The sequence below is a fragment of the Tamandua tetradactyla genome, chromosome 1 (genome assembly GCF_023851605.1).
Source record: "Tamandua tetradactyla isolate mTamTet1 chromosome 1, mTamTet1.pri, whole genome shotgun sequence".
Taxonomy (NCBI): domain Eukaryota; kingdom Metazoa; phylum Chordata; class Mammalia; order Pilosa; family Myrmecophagidae; genus Tamandua; species Tamandua tetradactyla.
Window position 1 is genome coordinate 101112140 of NC_135327.1, and position 9035 is coordinate 101121174.

The 9035-nt window shown below is 44.9% G+C and overlaps 1 long non-coding RNA gene and 1 other non-coding gene across 2 annotated transcripts; both read right to left on the bottom strand.

Moving 5' to 3' along the window:
* Window positions 1-1826: 1826 nt before the first annotated feature.
* On the bottom strand, window positions 1827-4777 carry LOC143685756 (uncharacterized). Its single transcript, XR_013176721.1, has 3 exons — window positions 4677-4777; window positions 2700-2728; window positions 1827-2305 (listed from the first exon to the last, which is right to left on the bottom strand). It is a non-coding gene; the product is annotated as an uncharacterized LOC143685756 (long non-coding RNA).
* LOC143653788 (small nucleolar RNA SNORD93) lies at window positions 2577-2650 on the bottom strand. Its single transcript, XR_013161530.1, has one exon. It is a non-coding gene; the product is annotated as a small nucleolar RNA SNORD93 (small nucleolar RNA).
* Window positions 4778-9035: the final 4258 nt, after the last annotated feature.

The window sequence follows — 9035 nt, forward strand, 5'->3', positions numbered from 1 at the left end:
AATCTGAGCATGGCTTTACTGAAAAGTTGTTTTACTTTGCTTTGGCCAATCAGGAGAAAAGACTGTCCAGGCAGAGGAAACCTGGCTAATTGACCTTACATCTCTAGAGATAGCCAGATGTTTAGATATCCCGATACCTTTTCTGCATCCTACGGGGTATCAAGAGAAAAAAGCATCTTCTCACTTGGGTTCCAAGGGACCTTAGAATGTAACCCCCTGCCCCTTTCTACTTTAAAGCTATATTCAATTGACTGGCTGGCTCTTCTCTCATGCTTCTATTCCTCAAACCAAATTGGCTGGAGCCTAAAGGTGAGGACTAATGGCTTGGCTTGGATTTATTTCCATGCTCTTCTTTTATCCCTTCTTCTAATTAATACATTGTCTGATGTTTACAAACCACTCCAAGTCATTTTGGGAATATGGTGATGAAATGTAAATAAAATCTCTTCAGTTAGCCCTAGCAATTGGGTGTTCCAGACAGATATCCTCCTAGATAACAGAAGAAACTTATATCACCTGTAACAGAAGTCAACTGAGAAGTCTAACCAGCTTCCCCAATATATTTAAAGATGTCACTGTGTAAGCTCTATAAAGGCAGGAATGATCTGTATCTCAGGTAATTATAGTAATTAGCAAATTCTTGAGGCTTTAAGAACCTTAAAAAGTATTTATCTTAGAATATTCACTTGAATTATATTTACCTCTAAAACAAAAATATCTAGGACAGGCCCATTCTTGAAAATCAAACTATACAACCCAAAACTCCCTAAACTGATATAGCTGTGTCGATATCAGCGTCAATTACTGTGCTATCGGGCAAGCCGCAATTTTATTGGGGGAGAGGGGTGACTGGGATTCCAAGTAAGATTTCATATTTTCAATTAAATAAAAACCAGTAGCCTGGAGTTAAAATCCTTTGTGAAGTTTCTTCAGCCCCACACTTGCTACTCTTCAGGGAGTCTGAGCACAAGAGTGGTTTGGCTGCCCTGTTGGCATCTTTCCATTCCTGCTTCAGCAACAAGGCCAAGTTTTGTAGAACCCCGGTTCTGGCTGCAATTACTTAGGATAAGTAATTTATCTTTGGTGGCACTAGGCTAAAAATTCTTTAATCAAAGGCAAGATGGCACTTCTCACCTCATGTCTTGGTCATGGGGCAGAGCTCCAAGGGTGCTGTCATGTGGTTACTCCCATTAGCTATGGGAAATGAGCCTCACAAATGACACTCTAACTAGTGTTCCTTTCTGAAGTACCCCTAAGGGAAAAGAGGATAAGGGGTACAACTCATTCAGACAGGTCCTCCCACCAGCCTTAAGCTTTGAGATCAACCTGTGCTCAACTATGCAGCACCTAGAACCTCAATCCATGCCCCCCTATTTCCTGATTACCCAGAGTTGGCCATGGGCATTCTAAGCTTTCTCGGCATAGGAAATGTCTAATGTGGAGAGCAATGCAACAAAGAACAAAGTAGTCTTAACAGAGAGGGCAGGGCACAGTTTAACTTTTCTATCACCTTGTGTCCACAGTGGAGTTGTATCAAGATAAAAAGGGTAAAGTGCCATAACCACAGATACAACTAACTGAAAACACAGCTATGTCAAGTAACAGATGAATACTGTTATTGCCTGAAATAGCTAGTAAAGGCAATTTTATACAACTTAATTAGGAACCACTACAACAGCATCTCTGAGATACTGGAGAAGGTAAACTTTCTAAAGTCATGTTTATTGACATAATTTTTACACAATAAAATTTACCCCTTTGAGTGTTGATAAAATCCCTGGGAAACCACTGATCATACAAAACCCACAAACAAGTCTAAATTCTGAAAAAAAAATCAGATACTTTTATTTATTAGTGTTCTTTAATGTATCAACAAAGCAATGGTAGTTTCACATTTTATTACAGTTGTGCAGGTAACTTGCTAAATGTAGATATAGGCCTCATTGACAACATTTAAGAGAGCAGCATAAAAGCAGAAAAGCTTTAGAATAACCAAAAGAATGGGATTATAAACAAATCTAACCTACTTAAAAGAGCTATTAGTCACAATCTTGTTGAGTATGTGGACCGAGATTATAGGTTTTTATCAATACTGTCGAGTTTCAGAATAAGACTGGTTGATATAATGGAATCCTACTGTGACAACTACAGGACAGTTATAACATTCTCAGATATAGATTACAGATATTTGGCACCTTCTCAAAATTTACCACCAAGAGGGACAAAGAAAAACTATTCTGTATGTATCAATCACCTCACATTCAAATACTTGAACAGCTTCCCTTGATCCTTCCAAGCAGCAGCTCTGTAAAAGAATTCAGTGGTAATTAAAGCCAGCAATTATTAAACAAGATGTTCTTAGAAAAAGCTGTGCAGGCATAAACAATCCCACAATGTGCAAGGTCAATGTCTCTTGGTTAAAGAATGACCCCCCAAGAAAAACATTTTCAAAGATTAAATACCCTTTTTCTTGGTTCACTGAAGCACCATCTATTTACTAGAACCTTCTCATAAGACAATTTTTCAGAGGACAGTGACCTAACTTTTAACTTTGTTAAAATTACTGTACATTAAGTTGGCCTCAGGTAAATCCTTTAACCCATCAGAGGAGAAACATGTTCAATCAGATTAGAGTTCTCATCCTTGGCCAAGAATTCCATTAAATAATCAGGTGAAAATTTTTTCCATTTGGTTCATACCTTAAAGTTCCTCAGCAACTTGCTACAACCTGGTAGAAAAAAAAAACAATATTAAGAATATTGACATCACTTATAATGTTTCCTTTCTTTTTTAAAGAGTGGCTTCTAGTGTGGTTTATACTATAAACCTTTTGACAAAAAAAAAACTTTGGCTAGATTTCCCAAGCAAGGCTACATTCTCCAAAATTTCCTGATATTTGAGTACCTTCTGCAATTTCCAGCCAGTAGTAAAACATAGTGAATTACACGAAATTTCTATACATTGGGAGTCAACTGCAACAGAACAGCAGTTACCATCTTTCTAATCTCCTCTTTGTTACATTAACATGGAATAGTAACAATTTTAGAAAATAAACATGACTGTATTCCTAGCTAGCAAGACTATTACAAAATCTCATTACCTAGGTAAAACTGAAACAAACCTTTAGCAGATTTTAAAATGGAAGCTAAAAACTTGTTTGCCCTGAAGCTGAGGCCAGGGAGTTGGTAAGTTTCCAGTCCACAGCAGCTCCCTGGGAGTTTACAGTGTTTAAACAGACGCTGACCTGAGGGGCTTCCCTCCAATGCTCCCTGGCTCTCAGCCCTCCTCTACCAAATAGAATTGTTACAGAAGCTTTGGGCCAGCACCCAATGCCCTCCAATCACATCTCCTTGGGTTATGGCCCTATTCACCAATGACTGAATTAACTTAGGACAGGGAAAACTGTCCTGTGTGCTTAGGGCCCAAAAATGTGGCTGGGAAGAAAGGTGCCTAAAACAGACTGAAAACACTACTCATTGCCCCCCCCCCCCTTAAATGCATGGTGAAAATGATGTTCCCCAAAGGAAAATGATGTTAAAGACATTTTCTCAAATTTATATAATTTTAAAAAGGGCGGGCCACGGTGGCTCAGCAGGCAGAGTTCTCACCTGCCATGCCCAAGACCCGGGCTCCATTCCCGGTGCCTGCCCATGTTAAAAAAAACAAAACAAAAAAAAAAACTTAAATAAAATGTGAAAAAACTTATTTCCCACACTTCACTTAATGTAAAAGGGCAGTAATGTCTTTCACTTACTGAGGAAAAACTCTAAGCCACCCTGTCCAGGGCCTCACATTGCAAGGTAAGCCTTCTAAGGGGCACTTATGACAGCCAACGTTTCTTCGCTCAAACCTAAATGTCGATCTCACCAAGTTTTACCAAATTCGGAGTTCCCCTTTGTACAGCAATTCGCACCCGGTAAGGGACACTTGGATCGCTGGTGCTCACGAGCCACACACAGCAAACTAACTTTTCTAGGGGAGTTATCTTGGTGGACGGAAGGTAAACGTCCCCAGTCATCGATCCCGATTGTTCTCCCGGACGGAAAACAATCTATCCAGAGACTGGCCTCACGCCGTGAAAAGTGTTGGAAGAGTCGGCCCCAAGACCGCGCGTGAAAAGGTGAACCTGAAGGAGAAAAGGCGCAGGGCGCTCTCCTCCACTCACGGCAGTCATCCGCTCCGGAAAGGCTCCAGACCTTTTACTGCACCCAACTGCGCTGCACCGTGGGGCCCGAGAGGCATCGGCGGCGCGGAGGGGCTGGGCGGCCGGAACTGCCCACGCCGGAATTCACACTGCTCGGCCAGAAGCCTCACTCGCCGCTCACTGCCCAACAGGCCCGGGCCGGGAATCGGCACCTGAGCCGTCCCCAGCGCGCCAGGAGCCCGAGTCCCAGCCGGACCCAGGGCCGAGCCTCACCCGATCCCACCCGCTCCCACCCGCTCTGCGCCTCAGCCTTGGCCACGCGTTGATTCTCCAGGAACTTGAAGCTGGTTGAGGACCGGACGCCCTGCGTGTCGTGGCCCTTGACGGAAGAGACCCTCAGAAAAGGGAAGGGCTTCAGGCACCGCGAGGACGTCCCGCCCCCGGCCGCCCCGGCCGGGGGTCCCAGCGCGGGGCACGAGGAGACCCAAGGCCACGTGGCCCACCCGGCGTCGAGCCAGGAGAACCCACTCACCGAGCCGCGCGCCGCCGCCGAAAGGGGAGGTCGTCAGAGATGGCAAGTTTAAGACCGGCCGGCGCAGCCAACCAAAAGGGGCCCACGCGCCCCTCCCGGCCGAGCGCCCGCCCCGCGACCACGCCCGGGGCCCACGGGCGCCTCCTGCCGGACACCCGGACCGCGGGCGGCGGAGGCGGAGCCCAAAGCCCCCACCCGGCCGGCGGGTGCTGAGCCTGTGCTTCCAGCGAACACCTCGCTGCTTGTGATGTCCGTTTATCTCGTGGAAGGTTAGATGAAACTCCTGGCGCTGAAATAATGTGCGGCAGGTCCTCAGCGTTAGCCGCCCGCACCCCAGCTCTCCCCGCCCCTTTCCGCCCCACGCCCCCACTCCCGTTCAGGTTTCTTAAAGTCTCTAGCCACACCCCTTTGTGCTTATTTTAAGACAAGTCTAAAAATGTAACAGAAGATCTTCTCCTGTTAAGGACATTAGCTGAGGGGGCCAAGGGTAGGGTGTGTGTGAGTGTGTGTGTGTGTGTGTGTGTGTGTGTGTGTGTGTGTGTGTGTGTGTTAAAGGAAAACTTCTGAGGGGAGAGTGGGGTAACGGGAGGACTTCCGTTGCCTGAAAGTCCCTCCATGGACTGCCTACTTAGAATAATGACCACAGTCTCTAAATGCTCTGCCTTGTCCCCAAAGCACCTTTGTGTCACTGGGTTGGGGGGCGGGGCGGTTGTTAACTGTATAAAATAATTAAACTGTTCCGTTGACCGATGCCATACTGTATGAAGCGCTGTGTTCACAGCAAGGCGAGTAGGGAGCCAGCTCCCAGCCTTCTGGGAATTAGGATTTGCATCCCCTATAAACTGGGTCAGAGCAGGAAACTTGTTTCCTGTGTTCACTGCCTAGCATATTTGCTGGCATTTAGCAGGCTCTAGGTAGATGTTTGCTGCACTAATGACTGAGCCATGCACTGTAGCAGGCAGCGGGGATGTAAATGCTAAGCATAGTGGTCAAATCCCCTGTAATCAGGGACCTTTCCATTAGACATTTATAAACTTGAAAGGCATGAATCTGCATGTTCAAGGCTTCATAGCAAAATCACCTAAGGCTTGTTTTCTATTCCAAGGCATGACTCTCTGGAAGGAAAGGGGAGTGGGGGTTAGGAGTGGGAGGGGTGAGGCCAACTTCTGCAGTCCTAGAGACTCCTCTTCTCATGACTTCCCTGGGTGTGGCCTGCAACGTCCACAGAAGCACTGCTGAACAGGTTCCACCATTTCCCAGCCCTGCTCTTACTGTGGTTCTGCATTTAGACTTGCTGTCCCTGGAATTTTGAGATTTGGGGCTTCCTAGAAACTAGAGCATTTGAGTCATTTTGATTGTAGAAACATTCAGTGCAGCAAATATTTTTGAGTGCCTACTTTGTGCCTGGTATTGTGTTAGGTGTTGGGGTGTGTGAAGTTGAAGGAGAAACTGCCTAGCTTCAAGGAATACTGAGTGAGGTTCACCTGCACCTAGAAGTCCATTCAGGGTGCAGAGAGCACAGCACAAAGCCGCTGAACCCAGCTTGCTAAGGGATTGGGCCGTCTTCCTGAAGGAGGCGAAGCCTGGGCTGAGTGTAGCTGATAGCATGTCAGATACAGAAAAGGGTGAAACAAAGAGGCCAAGAGAGTTGAGGTAGAATCACAGGCTGGAACAGTGGAAGGAACTGTTTAGATCACTCAGTATTTTCTCTGATGCCACGGAGCTACCTTGGGGTGTTCTCCTAAAGCAGAGTTGTCGTGATGGTAGAAGATAAACTCCACAGGACTGTGTGTCCTTCTGTACTGGATCTCCAGCATTCAGTATGGTGCCTGAAATATTTCTGATGATGGAGAAGGGTAAAGGGAAATGACTCCAGAAGAGATTCACCATTTAACCCTATGAGCTGTTTAACCCGTACACTCTTCAGGGCTCCTACTGGAAGTGGTGGGGTCTTACTCCAGACTGTAGCTTTCCAGGCGCACGTTGAGTGTGAATTTATCCCTGTGTTCCCATTTCTTGGCCTATGGCTTGTCACATTGTAAGAGCTTGAGAAAGCCTGCTGTGTTTCCTTTCTTGGTGTGTATTTGGCCCAACTTTCATACATGTGGTAAACAATTTATAGAGCAGGAATCCCAGGGCATTGCAAGTCATTTGGTTCTTGACTGGCTTTGTTGCTGCTAGAGGGAGCCTTTTTTCCCAGCCCACATTTCTTTGGGGAGGAACTAACTTCTCTGCCAGAGTAATGCCCCTGGCCTCTTGCCCGCTCTTTACTCATTCCTTACTAGAGCTGGAATGGATTTTAATAAAATCCTATGCTAACATGGATGTTGAGAGCATGCAAGTTGGAGTAAGACCTCTGCCCAGCCCCGTTCTCAATGGGAACAGGCCAAGATTCTTATCTTCTGTCATGGGAGTGGGGGATAAGAAGGGACCACCTTGAAGTTACTGAAAATGTCCTCAGTTCAGTGTACCTTCAATTGGGTACATTATAAGTGTGACAGTCTTTACTTTGTGCCTTTTCAATAATCCGAGTGGAATGAAAAAGAATGTTTCTCATTAACTGTGCAATGACATGATACTGCATTTCCCCAACTGAAATTTTTGTCCCCTATGTATGTTCTTTTAAGTGACATCTACTGGTCCACCTTTCTTAAAGAAGAGTTGAATCTATAAGAAGGCTGTAAGCTCTGAAGAGTCACACTTCTTTCTTTTCTTGCTGTCTAGGATTAGTATAAGACAATGGTAACTCAAGGTCTAGACTGGAATAGGAAGTAGAATGAGCTCAGCTCTGAAAAATACTGTCTTATCAGACATAAAGCCAGCACTTGGATTTCCATTCCGTGTCTTATTTCTGAGTTGGTTCCAAGTGTGAGAGGGAAAGAGAGTTATTACTCTCTCCAAACCCCACAGTTGCCTGATCCTTATTTCAGAAGGACCTAAGACTCACATGCTTCTAAGTGGATTGACATCAAACCCAGATTTAGGACATGTGTTTTTGTGAATTAATTGACCCTTTTGTTTACTTTTGTTTCTGTGCTTAGTGCAGATTTTAGTTTGTAATTGTAGTATGTAGTCAAAAGACAAAGCAATTGCAGGCTTTATTTATGATTTAAATGATCATCCAATTGGGTAACATTTTAATTGGGGTCATTGGGCTGTTTGCCATTTGCAGATCTCTGACCAGCAGCCTGCTTTTTCCAAGCAGCTATAGGTTTATTTTCAAGCCGAGCAAGAATGGCTGCCCTCACTGAGGCATATTGGTTTCATTTGCTTAACTAAACCCCAGTATGGCTGATTTCAGCAAGTGGATGGTGTATGATTAAGTATCCTGGAAGCCCTGGGATGTGGGGGCTCTTATTTCCAATCCCCACAGGATACAAAGCAAGTCTATTACAAAATCCTCACTCAGGTTTGTTATTCACAAACCTGAACATAATTATTCACAATACTTCTAGGAAATGTATGAATTAAGGTATAAAATAGAATTATATTTAGTTGCACATTCAATATCTCAAATATATCACTTTTATTAATAAGAATAATAGATTTGCTGAAACACCGCCCACTTTAAAACAAATACTAAAAACACTTTAACTCTACATTCTGCAACAAAAACCTCATTTCTTTACTTTGGTTTATAGCAAAACTTCTCAGAAGGAACATCTATGTTTGTCTCCAGTTCCTCGCCTCCATTCTCTTCTGAAGATGATAGTTGTGGGCAGCCTCTGAGATGTCCCTCAGTGACCCCCACCTCCTGCTCTTCATGCCCTTGTATAGTCCCCTCCCGCTGAGTGTGGGCCACACCTGGTGGATTTCCTCCAAAAAATAGAACGCAGTGAAAGTGATGGGATGACGTTTCTGAGATTAGGCTATGAAAGACTGTAGTTTCCATCTTGGACTGCCCTTTCTTGCTGTCTCTCGCAGATCCCTCACTCTGGGGAAAGCCAACCATGTGAAGAGGTCCACTGAACAGAGAACCAATGCCTTGGGCCATTAGCCCACAAGATCTGAGTCCTGCCAGTGGTCACACTAGCAAGCTTGTAAGCGGATCCTCCCCGAGTTCAGCTTTGAGATGACTCCAGCTCCAGCTGATACTTTGCAGCCTTGTGAGAAACCCTAAGCCACAGACACTCAGCCAGGCTTGCCCAGATAGTATTTATTGTTGCAAGCTGCTAAGTTTGGGGGTATTCTGTAATGGCAGTTGATAACTGGTATACAGTCCAGACAGATTTTTGTTTCCATGATACCCTGAAAACAGCTCCTCTCAAGGTCAGCAGTAATCCCAATCTTTCCTTTACTTGACCTGTGAGTTGCAGGTGACATGTGTTCACTGTCTCATTCTTGAAACACTTTTTCATG